This window comes from Eschrichtius robustus, chromosome 3 (genome assembly GCF_028021215.1).
Source record: "Eschrichtius robustus isolate mEscRob2 chromosome 3, mEscRob2.pri, whole genome shotgun sequence".
NCBI classification, from domain to species: Eukaryota; Metazoa; Chordata; class Mammalia; order Artiodactyla; family Eschrichtiidae; genus Eschrichtius; species Eschrichtius robustus.
In genome coordinates, this window is record NC_090826.1 from 23505188 (window position 1) to 23522804 (window position 17617).

The 17617-nt window shown below is 49.7% G+C and overlaps 1 pseudogene; it reads left to right on the forward strand.

The window, feature by feature from the left end:
• Positions 1–6339: 6339 nt before the first annotated feature.
• Positions 6340–17617, forward strand: part of LOC137760540 (cytochrome c-like) — a 38030-nt pseudogene continuing 26752 nt past the window's right edge.

The window sequence follows — 17617 nt, forward strand, 5'->3', positions numbered from 1 at the left end:
TAAAAAGATGTCTGGAGGGAGGTAGTTCTGGGGTTGGTCAGACACCAACAGTGTCTGACAGTGTTTTGACAGTGATGCCAAAAAACCAAGGTCTTTCCCTCTTTCCTGGTTACCATCCTTAACCATACTGACCTTTTTCCTTGCTTGTTGCCTCATGGTTGCATGATGGCTACTGCAGCTCCAAACATCATGTCTCACACTAAAACATTCAAGCTGAGAAGAAGGGAGGGAGTGGAGTAAGGCAGAAAAAATAATTCCCAGAAGTCCCTCTACCAGATTTTCCCTTATATCTCAATGGCCAGATCTGGGTCACACTCTCACCCCTAAAACAATGTCTGGAGAAGGGAGGTGGGGTGCCAGGCTTGGCTTCACCCCTGGGCTGGGGAGGCCCACCAGGCCTGAGCCCGTTGCTGCAGAACAAACCCAGGGCTCTGTGAGTGAGGAAGGAGGGGTGGGCTGCTGGGCGGGCAGCCACGAGTGTCTGCCACCTTCTCATCAGTGCTTGTGATTGAGAGTCCTGTGCCGTGTGGGGTCTGGGGTGGTGGCCCAGCCTGGGGCCTGGGGACAGAAAGCCCTGCTCTGAGCCTCTGCCCCGTGTGGCCTGTGTGATCCCGGAGGTACTTGACCCGCCCGGGGCATAACCTCCCCCCTGTAGAGAGGGGGCCTGAACAGCACCTGCCGCTTAGGGCGCTTGTGAAGGGGACATGGGGTCATGTGAGCAGGCGCCTGGCCCAAGGGGGTGTCAACAGCTGGGAACCATAGCAGCGATTAGCCCCATTTGTGAAATGGGCCCGGGTGCCTCCTCTGTCTCAGTCCTGGGGTGACAACAGCAGGGGCATCAGTTCACACGAGTGAGCACTTCCTGCGTCTGCTGGGTGCCCTTCACTTGCACTCTCTCCCTTAATCCTCACAGCCACCCTGCGAGGAGGGAGCTGCTTTCATCCCCATTTTACAGCCAAGGAAACTGAGGCTCAGGGGTGTACCCAGGTGAGTGAGGGCAGCCGGGGCTCCAGCTCTGACCCCCTGCAGGGCCCTGGGTGGAGCCACAGGCAGGCGCTCAGGTAACCCCTCCCCCCGCCAACTGTCACCTGGTCCAGGCTGGTGGCTGCGGCTGACCTCTCTCCTGACCCTGCTCTCTGTCCTCCCGGAGCTCCAGGACCCCAGGACATGCCTGTGGTGTGGGGAGATTTGTCCACCTTCCCCGCTGCCCCTCCTCCCCAGGATGATGAATGGACACATTCCATGTCCTGCGTGATGGGGACACATGAGCATCAGGCTGGGGTCCCTGTGTCTTGGTCGTGAATTGGCAACTTGCATCCTCGGGGAAAAAATGTACACTTATGAGAACATAAGCGTATGTTAATGATGGATAATTACAACCCATATATATAGATTTATCAAAATATGCAAAACTATTCTGACAATTATATATCTACGGCACATCACATTTAATAATTGCACTTGAAGATCCTGGCCAGCACCGTGATGCAAACTTGGACACCAAGTGTGAAATGAAACTGCAGCCCAGCCCCATGGGATGCCTTGGTTGTCTCCCCTGCCGGCCCGCCACTCAGACCTGCGCCCATCCCCACGGTTTCCAGCCTTCCTGGTCCTCTCAGCTCCCAGAGAGACAGACCTTGTGGGGGATGGGTGTGGAAGAGACCCTGAAGACCACCGAGAGTGAACTTCCCCTTTTCTAGACGGGGAAACTGAGGCTTCACCCATCGCTCTCTCACCCAACAGTTTGCTGAGTGCCCACGACGTGCCAGGCTCTGTTCTGGGCACCGGGATTGAGCCGGTGTCCCTGTGGGGGGAGACACGACAGTGCCGGGTGGTAATGGGCCACGTGCGAGAACTGAAGTGGGCGGTGGGGGTCCCAGAAGAACTCGCTGAGCGGGTGACCTTGAGTGGAGAACTGAAGGAAGTGAGGGTGGAGCTGTTCTGGCCCCTGAGGGATAAAATGTGCACGGGCTTGGCCGGCGGGGGACCGACCTCACCCAGGGAGGATGGCCCTCCACCCACTTGTGGGTTCTCCAAACGTTTATGTCTCTGGGTCACCGGTGGGGGCCCCATGCTGAGGGCGAAGGGAGCAGAGAGAAGCAAGGACGGGTCCCTGTCCTCAGGGATGGAGGGGGATTTAGATAAGTGACGACAGTCCATAGTGTTCAGGGCACCGAGCCGGGGGATGTCTCAGGAGATGAGAGAAGCAGAGCGTGGACCCGGACAGGCCTGAGCTCAGTCCTCACACCAACACTTCCTTCTTCAGCTCCCAGAGCCTCTGATTCCCTGTCTGTACAATGGGTGGGTGAGGGTGTCTGGGCATCAGGCTTGTTTTAAAGCCAGTGACTCTAATGGTCCTGGAACGAGACCCCTAGTCTGGGTGGTCTTCCAGGCATCCTTCCAGCCCTGAGTAAATAGATGATAGCTATTTAGATGGCTAGGGGGATAGAAAGGCCTGAATTTGGATCTCTTCTGAAGCTCTTTCCTTTAAGCCCCTGCCCCTCTCCAGCTGCCCTGGGTCACCAGGGACTTTCCCCCTCCCTGTTCTCAGGACAGCATCTGAATATAGACCCTTGGGGGCCTCTCCTGAAGGGTTTTATATTATGATTCTGAACACCAATAGTGGAGAGTCAGTCTCTGTTAATGGTCCCTGTGGTAGAGGGAGGCAGTGTGGCCTACTTGTTAGACCACAAGCTCTGGCCAACCCTGGTTTCTAGCTGCTTGCTTGCTGTGGGACCTCAGGAGAATTACTTAACCTCTCTGAGCTCAGCCCCCTCATGTGTGAGTTGAAGATAATAAAAGCATCTGCCTTATGGGTGGGGCCAGACTTAGATGTGGCAACACATGTGACACACTCAGTGACAGATTCTGTTAGTATTACTCCTGTGTTGTGTCATGGCTGGTGATCTCTTTGGCCCCAAGCCCCCCGAGGTGGGCAGCTCCCCCTGCACCTGGAGGGTGCTGGCTCCACCTGGGCCTCTCACCATTGACGCAGTGAGAAGAGATTGGCCTTGGATCCTATAGAGCTGGGCTTAGATTCAGTCTCCAGTGCTCACTCGTTGTGTGATTTGGACAAATGGCTTAACCTCTATGAGCCTCATCGCTTTTCCCCTCTGTAGAATGGGCACAATAATACTGACTACGTATGGTTATTGTGAGGATTTGATGAGGCTACCTCAGCGGGAGGCAGATTCCTGGGCTGACATGGCACTTCCAGGCAGCACTTGGAGGTGGGACTGTGGGCAAACCCAGGGCCTCTCTGTGCCTTGGATTCTCATCTGTAACACAGTGATTGTGACAGTCTCTGGTGGGAAGGACGTTGTGGGGACTCCACCCCCTAATGTGTGTTAAATGCCTGGTACACGATGAGCCCCGAATGCATGTTCACTGGCATGGTTATCATTACTATGATGATGATCATTAATCAGCTAACAGGTAGATGCCGCCATCTTGACATCGGGCATCAAGCCCAGCCCCGGCACAGGGTCTGGGCACAGTAGAGGTCGACACTCAGTACAGCAGGAAGAGCAGGGACTGGGGAGCAGACTGCTGGGGTTCAAGGCCCAACTCCAGCACTTCTGAGCTGTGTGACCTTGGATGAGTTCCTAAACCTCTCTGTGCTTCAGTATCTTCATCTTTAAAATGCAGGGATAGCAACAGTGCCTCCCTGATAGGATTGTTGAAACGATTAAGTGAACTAATGCACATGAAGAGCTAAGCGCCAGGCCTGGCATAGAGTCAGCTCTTGCTATTCCAGGCCCCGAGGGAGTGTTGGCATTGAGGGGCCTCTAAAGATCTCCCTTTCTGTGTGGAAAAGGGAACCCTCTTACACTGTTGGTGGGAATGTAAATTGATACAGCCACTATGGAAACAGTATGGAGGACCCTTAAAAAACTAAAATTAGAACTGCCATATGACCCAGCAATCCCACTCCTGGGCATATACCTAGAAAAGACCATAATTCAAAAAGATACATGCACCCCAACGTTCATTGCAGCACTATTTACAATAGCCAGGACATGGAAGCAACCTAAATGTCCATCAACAGAGGAATGGATAAAGAAGATGTTGTACACATATACAATGGAATATGACTCAACCATAAAAAAGAACGAAACTGGGTCATTTGTAGAGACGTGGATGGACCTAGAGATTGTCATACAGAGTGAAATAAGTCAGATAGAGAAAAACAAATATTGTATAATATCGCTTATACACGGAATCTAGAAAAATGATACGGATGAACTTATTTGCAAAGCAGAAATAGAGACACAGACATAGAGAACAAACATATGGATACCAAGGTGGGAAGGGGAGGGGTGGGATGATTGGGAGATTGGGATTGACATATATACACTACTATGTATAAAACAGGTAACTAATGAGAACCTACTGTATAGCATAGGGAACTCTACTCAGTGCTCTGTGGTGACCTAAATGGGAAGGAAATCCAAAAAAGAGGGGATGTATGTATACATATAGCTGATTCACTTTGCTGTACAGAAGAAACTAACACAACATTGTAAAGCAACTATACTCTGATAAAAATTAATTAAAAAAAAAAAGATCTCCCTTTCTGCCACTGCTGCACTCAGAGATGAGAAACCAAGGCCAAGAGACACTAAATTAAACATTTGAGAACAAGACAGTAGATGACTGTGCTAAGTTATGCAGGGCAGACAATTAGAGAACAAAACCATCTGTAATAAAGGGCTAATTGGGCCGGACAGCCGCTCGGTGCGCCCGGAGCCTAAGATGCAGCCTGAGATGGGGATGGCCTTGCCAGGGCCCGGCACTCTTGTTAATAACACTGACCTTTCCCCTTAAAGTAAGTGATACCTACTTCCGGTGAAGCGTTTGGAGTGTAAAATGGTAAATATGAGAGTACATAAATCACCTGATGCCGCATCTCCCAAAGATAGTGGCCGGTAAATTATCGATATCTTTCTTTATTCTTCTGTTTGTCCATGCACATTTTCATTTTTATGTGACTGTCAGGATGAGCTCAGATATGATGCAATAATGAACAACCCTCCAAAACAACCGAGGTTATCCTTGCTCCTGTCATGTGTCCGCTGCAGTCAGCGGGGAGGGCTTTGCTCATCACCAGGGGCCCTCACTGATGGAGGCGCCACTGTTTCAGGATATCAGCATCTCCACGTGTGTCTCTCAACTGTGACAAGGAAGATTGGAATGTTGAGCTCTGACCCTTAGGTGCTCCCTCCTGGAAGGGACACTCCCCACCTCCATTCATGTTTCCTTCGCCAAAGCAAGTCTCGTGGGCATGAAGACTGACATGAGGGTGATGGGGGCGTGCCACTCCCCCACTGTGAGGGCGGGCGGCTCAGGAGAACTGGGTCTTGGAGAACCCCAGCTGTGCCCTCCACTCTGCACACACCGATTTGGGTCTTTCTTGCCTGTCACTCCCCTCTGACCAGTTTTCCATCTCATATGTTCTTGGAAATAGTCCATTTGATTAATATTTCATAATTTATTTAACATCCTATTTATGTAGTTTAGATAGTTTCATTTTTTACTATTATGAATAACACTGCGATTAATATTTTCATCCTTTAATCTTCCTCGAAGCTTCTGTTTTGTTAGAATAGCTTTCTATAAGGAAGGAGTTGTTAGATAAAGTAGTATGAAGTTTTAAGAACTGATAATGCCTAATATATAGGGAGTGAATAATTTCCATTTGCTTGACTGTCACTTAATCCCAGAACTGAGATCCTCTCCCACTGTCCAGGCTCTCCCCCTGGTCCATCACCACCACGCCTGCACCGGTGCAGTGGGCTTCTGCCTGGTCCCTGCCTCTGCCCTGGCCCTGCTCCCGTCACTCTCCCCGCGGGAGCCGGGTGACCCTGTGAGACTCGGGGCAGAGCCGTCCCTGCTCTGCCCCACACCCCAGGGCTCCTGCCTCACGGGGGCACCGTCCACGCTGATAGTGGCCCTGGGTCCTGAGGTCTCATCCCCCTCACCTCTAAGCACAAAGCAGCCAGAGACAGCTTTAGAAATATGACTTTAATATACTTCATTGACTTACTGTGGCACTTCAGCTCCAGTCTTGAATTCCTGATGCAGCCGCCAAGGCCCAGGGAAGTCTGACTCTGTCCGCCTCTGATCCCCCCATTCAAGATGGCCCAGGCACACTGGTCTTTCTTCTGCCACCCGAACGTCTGAGCCTTGGCACGTGTTGTTCCCTCTGCCTGGGGCAGGCTCACCAGGGAGGCCAGAGGGAATGACGGGACAGGGGGCGTGGGCCGGTGTGGGACCAACCCCGCAGGTGCTACAGGATGCGGACAGGGTCTGCCTGCTCTGCTCGCAGCTGCCTGAACCATGAGGACGGAACCAGAGCCACAGCCCCCCGCAGACGAGGCCCGTCACCTGCACAGGTTAGCGGGTGGCGGTGGGTAGTCAGATCACCTGCTTTCCTCACTGGGCACGGCCACTGGAGCCACCAGAAACGTCTCTCACAGAAGCTCCGCTGGCCAAGGGAGGGGCGTCTCTGCCCTGGGGTCAGGAACGTCACTGCCTGTGCGTGCACTGGCCGTGACGCGGGCTGGGCAACTCGCCCCTCGGGCAGAACGGGGTTGTGATGCTCTGTTCTACTCACTCTTCGGCAACCAGGTCTGTGAGGGGCCTGGGACAACGCAGAGGTTGCCCGGGTTACCTGTTACCAGCAGGACCCTCATCCAGGGCGGGGGAAGGCAGAGGGCAGGGGCGGGGCGGGGCGGGGCGGGGCGGGGCGGGGCGAGCCTCCCGGTCCTGCTCAGGCCTCTCCTCGCTCACGTGCCTCACTGCTCACTCCTGGCATCTCAGGGACACGTGGAGGGAGCCGGCTGCTTCCCAGCGGTGGAGGAAAGAGTTCTTACCAGATTCCCAGATGTTCATCAAATTGGAATGGAAGTTGTGATAGTTATCCATGTGAAAATGCTACTCTGAAAATAAAAATAAAAGCAAGAAAGGCCATCTACCCTCTTTCCTGAGAGAAACATTGTGGGAGCTGCCAGTGTCCAGGGGCAGGAGGGAGGAGCAGGGAAGTGGGCGGCCCAGGGTCAGATATCTGACCTCAGTCTCTCCCACTTGCATGGCCCACGCCTGCATCTCTGCTCCCAGCCTGTATGGAAGATTCTTCTGAACACATCTGTTTTTACGCAAAACCACCCCTGAGTTTTCCACTGGTGTCAGCCCCATGTTCCTGGGAGGGAGTGGTGAGGGCTGAGGGCCATGGGGCTGGATGGAAGAAAGGAAGGAAAAAAACTCCCATCACAGGAGATGGCGAGGCTGGCCTATTAGTACATGAATGGAACTAACCCTTAGTTAAGAAATGATTTGCTGAAATAACAGGCTTCTCATCTTCTTCCTGTGATCACTGCATGCTCCCTGACCACCTGTCTTCTCTCTGCACTCCCTCCCCCTCAGGATGCTCTATTATTTTTTTCCTTCTTTTTGCTTAACTATAAGACAACACTTTTTGCCACATCATTTTCATAAAAATCCTCCAGGGAGAAGCACAGCAGAGCCGACTGTGTAGCCCCTTTTGCAGGAACCAAAGAAACCATTTTGCAAATTGCACAAAATGATTAGAAATTAGAACGGCATTTATGTCAATTACAGCTGGGGATGGAGAGAAAGGTGGTCTGTGTGGAGGTGGGGCTGGGGTGCATTACGCTCTCCTCAGTAATGGGGGGGCAGCGTGGGAAGTGGAGAGAGCACTGGACTGGGGGTCCCGGGGGCCTGGAGTCAGACCCCAATGGGCTCCATCCAGAACCTCTGTATGTGTAGACGGGTGTGCAGATATGGTCAGCACACACATGGACACACACAGAGACACAGATACACACAGGCAGAGACAGATGCAGATACACGTGGACACAGGCACGTATTCCCCCCGGATACACATACACCCCTCCCCCTCGCACACACACTCACCCATTCACGTGACACACAGATGTGTTCGTTTGGCCGCAGTCAGAGGCAGGGGAAGGTGAGCCCACAAGGCAGCGGAGGGGGGGGCCTGTGAGTGTCATTCCCATCCCCCACGCTCTACCCAACTCACCTTCGGAGGGAGAGGATGAAGAGGGTGGAGTGGGTGGCAACCCTCACCCTCTCAGGAGTCAGGAATGGATTCTGCTCCCAGCTCTAATGAGCCCCCTACCCTGAGCCCACTTCCTCGGGCCCCCGGCTCCACCACTGCTAGGCAGAGACACCTCCTGCTCTGGCTCCTTGCCCAGCCGAGGAAAGAGCTCTACTTGCGTGACGACAAGCAACACACACATGATACAGGTCAACCTGGTGACACTTACAGATCCGAGAGGCTGAGGATTCTCAGGGCACCGGCGGGTCAGCAGCCAAGGGAGGATGAGACACACCAGTCAGGTCCGTCTCTGCTGGCCCTTGACCTGAGGATGTGTGGTTTCAAGGGAGGAGGGAGGTGATTCTGGCAATGAGAGGAGAGCAGCAGGGAAACCAGCCATAGAGAGAAGGATGAACAAGTGCCCAGAGAGAAGCTGAGATGAGCCCCCAGGGTGGGGTGGGCAGTGAGCAGCTGTCTAGGGTCCCAGCGGGGGCTGCAGGCCCTGGTTTCAGGCTCTAGTGTGGCAGGGTCTTCCATGAGACGCTCCCCCCGACCCCAAGCCTGGTACTCTATCCACACACAATTTCCTCTTGCCTAAGCTACACTGGTTTTCTGTTTTTTGCAAAGAGCCCTAATTCGGACACCAAGAAAACCTATTTATTTTTAAAACTGCTTTAAAAAAAGCACCATTTCCAACAATGAATGTCTCCCGCTCACAGAGGCCTCGTCAAACATGAGGAACGAGGCGTTTGCAAACCTGTATGAAAATTAAATCCACAATCTGGGCACACAGTTGCTTGACAAGTGATAATTAACTGCTGACAACATAATTTCAGTTTGGATGCAAATGTGTTTTTCATTAAAAAGTAATCAAAGAAGATCTGTGAATGGCCAATAAGCACAAGAAAAGATGCTCAACATTGTTAGTTATCAAGGAAATGAAAATTAAAGCCACATTGAGAGGGCATTACACACCTACTAGAGTGGCTAAAATTAAAAAGGCTGAAAATAACAAGTATTGGTGAGGATGTGGAAGAACGGAGCCCTTACACATTGCTGGTGGGAATATGAAATGTTACAATGACAGTGGAGAACAGTCTGGTGGTTTCTTAAGAACTTGACTGCATCTACCCCACAATCCAGCTGTTCCACTCCATTTACCCAGAACTCTGGGCTTGACTGTGGGAACTCAGCTCTTCCGCTGGAAAGCTTTTCAGAATAGATGTTGAGTGTCCACTGCCCTTTGCTGGGATGGGGCTCCACCAAGAAATGGCACTGGGATTATGTGTCCCTAGATCTTCTCTGACCCACAGACCTGGCGGCAGTCCTGGCTCAGACAATCCATCTCTTGCTGAGGGACCAGCATCCTCCTCTGATCATGCCCAGGCCTGAATGTGCGCAAATCCAACAGGTGGGGGCTTGGTGCTGACTCCAGCTTCAAGAGAGGAGACGGGCATCTCATCTCTGCAGCCCCTACCACACTCTAGGTTCTGCAGGTGTCATACCCTATCTCCCCATTTCACAGAGGAGGAAACTGAGGCTCAGAGACTTGGAGTCACTTATTCAAGGCCACACAGGTGATGAGTGGCAAAACGGGGAGAGATGTGAACTCTGACTTGCCTGACTCCCAAGTCTGTGGCCCTCACCCCACCTACCTCCCTTTCCTGTGATCCACTCAACTCCTCTGTGCCTCAGTTTTCTCATGTGTAAAATGGGAATGATAGTGGTACTTAGCCTCATGAGCTTGTCATGAGGATTAAATAAGTTAATACACAGAACAGTGCTTGGTATATGGAAATCTCTCAATCCACGTGAGTGATAATACTTATTATTAATTAATTCAGATAATTAAAACTATCATGGTGCCATCTTCATTCCTTCCCCCAGTGGGACAAGTTGGCTCTTCCCCCTTAATCATCTCCGTATCCCCCTGGGAATTTCATCCTGATTTCCCTTACCCACTTAAGAGGGAAGCCAGAAAGGGACCCTGTGACCTAGAGATCAGGGCAAACATTGTTTCCCGGCCTGTGAAGGGGCAGAATCCTCTGAGCTGAGAATCCAAGATTCCTATACCACTAAAATAGCCAAACTCTCCAGTCACTCAATTACTGTAGAATCTACACTAACCATGTGAAAGGGCATTTTAAATGCCCACGTCCGATTGTGTAGAAGGAAACTTGACTTCATTTCAAAGGGGCCACATCTGTCTATTTCTCTTCTCTCTTAGGAGCAATTTGTCATGATCAAGGACAATTCGAAAAATGTAGCAAACTTAAGAAGAGGAGCCCGGTCTCCCTCTTGGACAGTCCTTCTCCAACTCTCCCTCACTCTGGAAGGAGGCAGAAATTCTAGAATCATGGATACAGACTGGAGACACAGCATTCAATCCACACGACAGACAGCAGGTGTGGCATCCAGGTCATTGTCAGGGAGTCAGCTCCTCCAGGCACTCATGAGGGACTCCGCAGTTGTCCGTCCCCCATCCTCCATCCCCCATGCTGACCTCTCATCAATACCTGGGCTGGGTCAGGGTCACTGTGGGGACCCGGAGACACGTTAACCCTCATGCACTTTGATCAGAGCAGAGCCCCGGCCTGGCATCAGAGCCCGTTGAGACTCTGTGTACAATCGCACCGGTTTCCATACATACTAGAGGTAGCGCACAGGGAGTGGGGGAGGGGCTGAGACGGGCAGACGCAGGCGGAGTCCAGGGAAGGAGTGACACCTGGGAGAGCATCAGTGACGGGGCCACCGTGAGAAGCTCCGTGAGGACGTGGTGAGTGGCCGCCTGCTCATCAAACCTCATGGTTCTGAAAGGGACTGAAGTGGCTTCTCAAACCCACACTGCACAGCAAGATCCATGCGTTCCTCCTCCAGCGTTCGCTGAGCACCTACTGTGTGCAGGCCCTGCGCTGGGAGCTGAGTGCGCGATGAGGACGAAATGGGTCCTGCCCCTGGGGGAGAAGTGGAGACCCTGTTACCCTGTGATGAGGATGTGCCTGAGCTGTGGGGAAACAGTTGAGGGGTGGCTAACTCTGACCCTGACCTGGGTCTGGAGTGAGAGCTCCCTGATAACCCGGGGAGTCTGGGCATTTGGAGACCATCTTCACTTCTCAGGGGAGCTGACAGAGGTGGCCCAGATGGGGGAGGGACTTGCCCCATGTCCTGGATCCACGTTTCCCCAAACCTGAGCTCCGTCCTCAGCATCACCTGGCTTCGGGGGCCTATGGGACAATCATGGTGATGACGCAACCCCCTTCCTCATTCCCAGGCCACACAGCAAACTTTCCCACGCTGACAGTAATTATACTAACCAGAGTTTAACTTGCAAGGAGACAATGAAAATGTGTTATTTAAATAGTGATTATTAAAATCATGCTGGGGGTTTGCTACATAATAGGTAATTATCTGGAACATAATTGGGAAAACAATGTAGTCAATGCTATTTAGCTCTTCCCACTGAAAGCAGAGTTAATCCTGGGGAGCGAGCGGCGTACTCAGTGGCACCAGTGATATTTGCAATTATATTCTTATTACGTCTAAATTGAGTGGAGATGCTTCCTCAAGGTTATTGATACTTCCCCTTCATGTCCAGCCAGAACACATGAAACCAGTGCTCCATTTACACCTTTGTACAATTATGCATTTGCTTATTGTTTTTTATATGCACTCATTCACCTCTAGTACTAGTTTTGTTTTTCATGTATTTATTGCTTCTTTCATTCATTTATTCACACACTCATCCTGTGTTCATTTATTCCTTGCTATTCATTCTTCCTTCCATTGATTGTACTTTCATTCACTCTTTCTCCCCTTGTTTATTTATGTACCCAGTTCCTCACTCAGTCAACCAGCGACTCCTTCATTCCTTCACACTTTACTTCATTGGGTCATTCATCCTACCACTCGAGGATGTGCTCTTTCATTCATCACTTCATTCTTTCATTTGTTTGTTATTCCCTGGTTCACTCATTTATTCAATGGTTCATGTAGTTGTCCATCCCTTCATTCATTCATCATTCGACTGTGAACGGTTTGTTCATATGCAATGTGTGGGGTGCATCTGTCTGGTGTGATTGCAGCCATGCCACCTCTCTGGCATTTTCTAGGCATTTCAGTAGAATGGGCCTTGGGGCTTATCTTTTTTAAAGCCAACTTTTTATTATAGGATAATGTAATGTAAAACATACATAGAGCAAAGTACACAAATCATAAGTGTATGGCTAGAAGAATTTTCTGAAACTAAATATACTTGTAGGACAAGCACCAGGTCAAGCAAGAGAATGTTACCAGTAGCCCAGCCTGTCACCATCCCTCCAAGCTTACTGATACTGATTACCAATATCATGATGTCTAACACTGTATATTGCCTGTGCCTGATCCAGAACTTCATACAAGTGGATTTGAACTATTTTGTGCTCTTACGTGCCTTGTTTCCACTTTGTCCAACATTATGTTTGTGTGGTTTATCCAAGTTTCTGCGTTGAGTTGTACATTGTTCACTCATGTTGATGTATGATATATGTATATTGTTTGAATATGCAACTATTTATTTACCCATCTAACTCCAGGTGAAATTGAGTACCGTCCACTTTGGGACTGCTATGAACAGTGCTGCTATGGAATTCTTGCGTGTGTCTTTTGGGGAACATATGGATGAATTTCTGCTGGGTGGACACTTAGGAGTGGAATTTCTGGATTTCATGGACTATTTCATGAACATATGTATAGCAATATACACATATACTGAGATATATATATATATATATATATGTACACATAGTATATGTATATATGACTATACGTATGTTCAGTCATAAAAGATACCATCACACAGTGTTCCAAAGTGGTTATTGCAATTCGTCTTCACACCAGCAGTGTGTGAGGCCCATCCTTTCCCCACAGACGTGCCCCTGAATCACTCGCTTTCCCCATGACCTCACCTCACCCTTGGTCTGTCTCAGGCCCCCGGCCCAGGTGCTCACTGCTCCTTCCCAGTCTTGCCCCTCCTTGGGGCTTCAGTGAAGGTCTTCCTCTTCCCTGGTTCTGCTGTTGGCTCCTTCCAGCCCTGGTTCTGGGGACACATTCTCAAGCCACTCTGGGTGAGTGGCTTGAGGCCAGGTCATCTGGACCTGGCCCAGCCTGGCTGCCTTTCCCACCCTCGGGACTTTGTTGGGGGATGAGGTACCCAGGCATCCTGACCTACCTCCTGGGGTAACCGGCCCATGGCTGAGGCCTTCTGCTGAGCACTGGGGGTCTTTGATAAACCAGGTGTAGGTCCTGCCCTTGCACAGTTCACAGAGTAGTGTCTGAGATATTGCCTGGGGTTCTCTTGTTGTGACTCAAAGATGGGTAGTCAGATTTGAAAGGAAGAGATTGACAGAGGAAACTTCACATGGAGAGAATCATAGAACCTGGCATCTGATTTACTGGGGGTGGAGTGGGGGTGGTGATGTCATAGGCTAGAAAGTACCTGAACTTTAAAATGAGTTGGATCTGGGCTCAAATTCCAATGCATTCGTGTCTAGCTGTGCGACTGGAAGGTGATAGCACCAATTTTGGTGATTAGAACACGTGGAGGTGCCATCAGTGCATCCAGGAGGACATGTCCAGTGGGCTGTTAGGAATCCAGAGACTGATGGCAAGGGCCCTGGAGTTGGAGCTGGAAGATCTGGAGAGTCTCACCTCTGTGACCCTCTCTAGGGACTGCAGTCAGCCAAACCCACATTTCCTTCTGTTTCCTTCTCTGATTCTCCAGCAGTGTGACCTTGGGAAAGTCCCTTCACCTGTTTGTGTCTCGGGTGCCACAATCATGCAATGGGGATAAAAAGACCGGCCTCCTGGGACTATGCAGAGGATTGAGTGAGCCGGTGGAGGTGAAGGGGTTAACAAACCCTGCCGCCTAACCCATCCTGGGTTGGTCATCACATTCCCTCAGAGGGTGGTGCTTCCCTCACTTTGGTTCTATTCATCACCCTTCAGGATTCCACTTCCCTCCTTTTTTCCACTCCCTGCTCACTTACTTTCCTTTGTCTCACTTTTTCTTTGACTTATTTTAATTTTAGACTCAGAAAGATTGTTAGAGACCAACTGGCCCAACCCCTTGCTTTACACATTGGGGAAACTGAGGCCCGGAGAAGTAGAGCAATGGGTTCGAGGTCACCCAGCCAGCTGTGGTCCAGCTCCCAGCTCCACTCAGGATCAATGTCTTTGCTCAATGTGGTTCCTACTCTATGTTCCAGGGAGATGTTCAACCTCGTCTGGGAATTTTCTGACTGATATTCTCAGAAAGAACAAAAGCCAACAAGCATGAACGCTGCCTTTGAAAAGCTGGAAGCTGATTTGTCTTGGGGCCCTATTTTCTTTTTCGACTCACCCAAAGCCACACTTTCTCATCTGAACTGGCTGTCAGCTTCACTCCAAAGCAAGCACGCTTGATCTATTGCCTATGTGAACATAGCATGCTATTGATGTAATTAAAAATGCCATCAAAAAAGTTTATGACAAGTGAAGGGCTTTGATTTGGGAGAACTCAAGTTGCTTTCAGACTTTTACTTTAATTTTTATGTCAGGAGAGAGCAAATTATTTTAAAAGGTTACCTTCACCTTAAAAACACCCCAGATGACGTTGCTTGAGTACATGTTGAACGTGTGAAATGTGAGTGTTTTATCACTTATCTAAGCCTTTCCCCAGTGATGGGAAGACCTAGGCCAGGGACTCCCTGCTGCATTGCATCATCAGCAATTTCTCTTTGCAGCCTGAGGGTTTGTTTCAAGAGACCAGACGGAGCTACTAGACTCAGATGAAGACAGGCAGCGACAAGACTTGATTTCAGATTTATCAGCCCTTTCCATTTACTGATGATAATAGCTACCATCTCCTGAGGGCCTACAATGTGCCATGCACCGTGCTGGGTGCTTGTTTGTTTAGTTATTATTCATTATTCATGATCCTTACGGTAACCCTGGAAAATACGTTTATTTAAGGTCCCACCTTTATCACACACCACATCTGCCTGGATTATTGCGGGAGCTGTTCAACTTTCTCCCTGGTTCCATTTTTGCCTTCTATGGTCTTGTCTCCATGGAGCAGAAGAATAGAGTCTATGAAAGTGTCAGTGCAACCAGGTCCTTTCTGCTTACACCCTCCATGGCTCCCATCTTCTTCAGATTAGAGTCCTTCACGGGCACCTAAGATGTCTGTGACCTCTCTCCCCTCCCCTCCCCTAACCCTCCCTCCCCACTCTGCCCCAGTCACATGGGGACCAACCCTCCTTGATGACCCTCGAGTATGCCAGGTACACTCCCACCTCCTGCCTCACAATTGTGGTTCCTGTGGCCTGGAGTGCTCTCCCCAGGTACACGCATGGGTCACACCTTTTATGATCCAGTTGACCTTTAGGGATTAAGGTTATTGTGGGCTTAGATGATCTTTAGGATGCCAGTTATTATTAAGCGCAATGCTCCTGAAACTTTTCTTACAAAACCCTCTTAGGGCAGGGGGTAGTGAATGCTCTCTGGGAATCTGAGGACATTGACAGACATGAGCCACCACGGAACAGAACATTTTGAGGACTGCTCACTGATCTTGAAAAAAGTCATGTTAATTTTCACTGTATTCCATTATATATTTGTATTTTCTTGAATTAAAAAAAACTTCCACTAAATCTTTGAGTAGTATGGACGTTCTAGGAAGGTTGGCTTATCATTCAAAAAGGTGCTGTGCCTGGGAATCCACCAACTGGAGAAGCAGAGATTTGGGGGTAGGCGAGGTAGGGTGAGGTCTTGGAGTAGGTAGAATAAGCTGAAGCTGCAGTTGGCTTAGAGGGACTTCGAGAAGTAAAGAGCCATGTGGTTAAGAGCACTGACACGTATCTCATATTTCACACCAACCAGCCAAGTATCTTTATCCTCAATTTCCTCATCTTTAAAATGCCACTAACATCGGGGATTACTTCATAGAGCTCCCATGAAGGGTCAATGGAATAATGAGTGCAAAGCAGCCAACACACAGTGACATCATTGCTATTGTTAGCTATCATCATAGCAGGGCTGATTTTTAGGGTCTTCAGCCCAGGGACATGACTGAAATATTTTGGGTGGATTTCTGCAGCACTTGCAGAGGGAAGTAGATGGGGCTGTTGGCTGGGGACCAGGAGCTGATCTTGGTTCTGGTTCCAGCTCTGCCACTAACTCACAGAGGGACCCTCGGTAGGACTTTTTCTCTCCCTGGGCCTCAGTTTTCTCATCTCTAAAATACAGAAGTTTGGATAGAACAATTGCCAAAACACTTCCAGCTGGAATGTTCTCTGAATCTGGGAGTTGCTTTCTTGACCTGTTGAAAAACATTTCAATGTCTCATGAGGTGTCTGCTAAAGAAGCTTCTAAAAAATCTAATTAGTTTGGTGTTGATGAATATGGCCACATTTATTAGCCATTCATCAAGAATCTTCTGTATAGGAGAACAGAAGGGATAAAATACTTGGAGTACAAAAATATGGCGGGCAATCAGCAGACTCACAAGCCTTTTGGGTGCTTTTCCCCATATGGGGACAGAATCAGGGCTGTGGAACTCAGAGATAGCACCTGCATTGTACATCAAACCAGGCATCCTAGAATCAGAGGATTGTGGCTCATGGAGGGAATATATTTTCCCCAAGGGGATATAAAGCTGATCCAAGTCACTGGCCTTTTAGTCCAGTGACCATTTTATCCATTTATATCACTACTCCAACACTCCTGGCATTTCTTCACCTGTAAAATGAAGAGAGAGATTGTTAAACTCTCTGTCTGAGATTCCTTTTCACTATATTAATTTACTATTCCTTGAGTCATGAAAGACATACGGAAGCTGGAGTTAGAACCTAGGCCAGCACGGCCACTATCCAAGGTTCTAAAGGAGAGTGAGGGCCTGTCTCTACAACCAGGCCCCCACAGCCAAGGGGAGGAGGGCACAATTGGCTTCAGAACCTCATGCCATCCACCCTAAAATTATTATTTCTACCATCTCATGGTTCCCCAATGTGCCAGGCTCCTGGTGCCCTCCCCAACTAAGCCTTGGAAACCATGTATGACAGGGGTCTTTGGAGAGAAAACAGCAGTGGTGAATGGTATGTTAGCTTTGTTTTCTCACTGATGAGGCCCTGAAACTGTGTCTGTCCTAGGTCTGGGTGGTCCAGGAAAGAGAACGCCAAAGCTAAGCTCTCTCCATCAACCATGATACCATATGATGGTGGGAGGGGCACTCTTGGATACACTAAAGGGCACATTCACAAGCTGTGGTCAGGTTATTATCTAAGACCTTAGATGGGCTGGCTGTCAAGACCCTGTAGGAGCAGCTACAGCCAACAGAGTGGGAGACCAGGGATGTGGAAAAGATGGGCCAGGAAGGGTAGGAGATCCCATGGTAAGACTCACAACTTGGAATCAGTTGGGCTGGAGAACTGCAGGAGGGAAGGTAGATTTGAGGAGGCCAGAAGGTAAAATCCTGGGAAGTGCCTGATGAAATCATCTCCTTCCAATTTAAATTTGCATTCA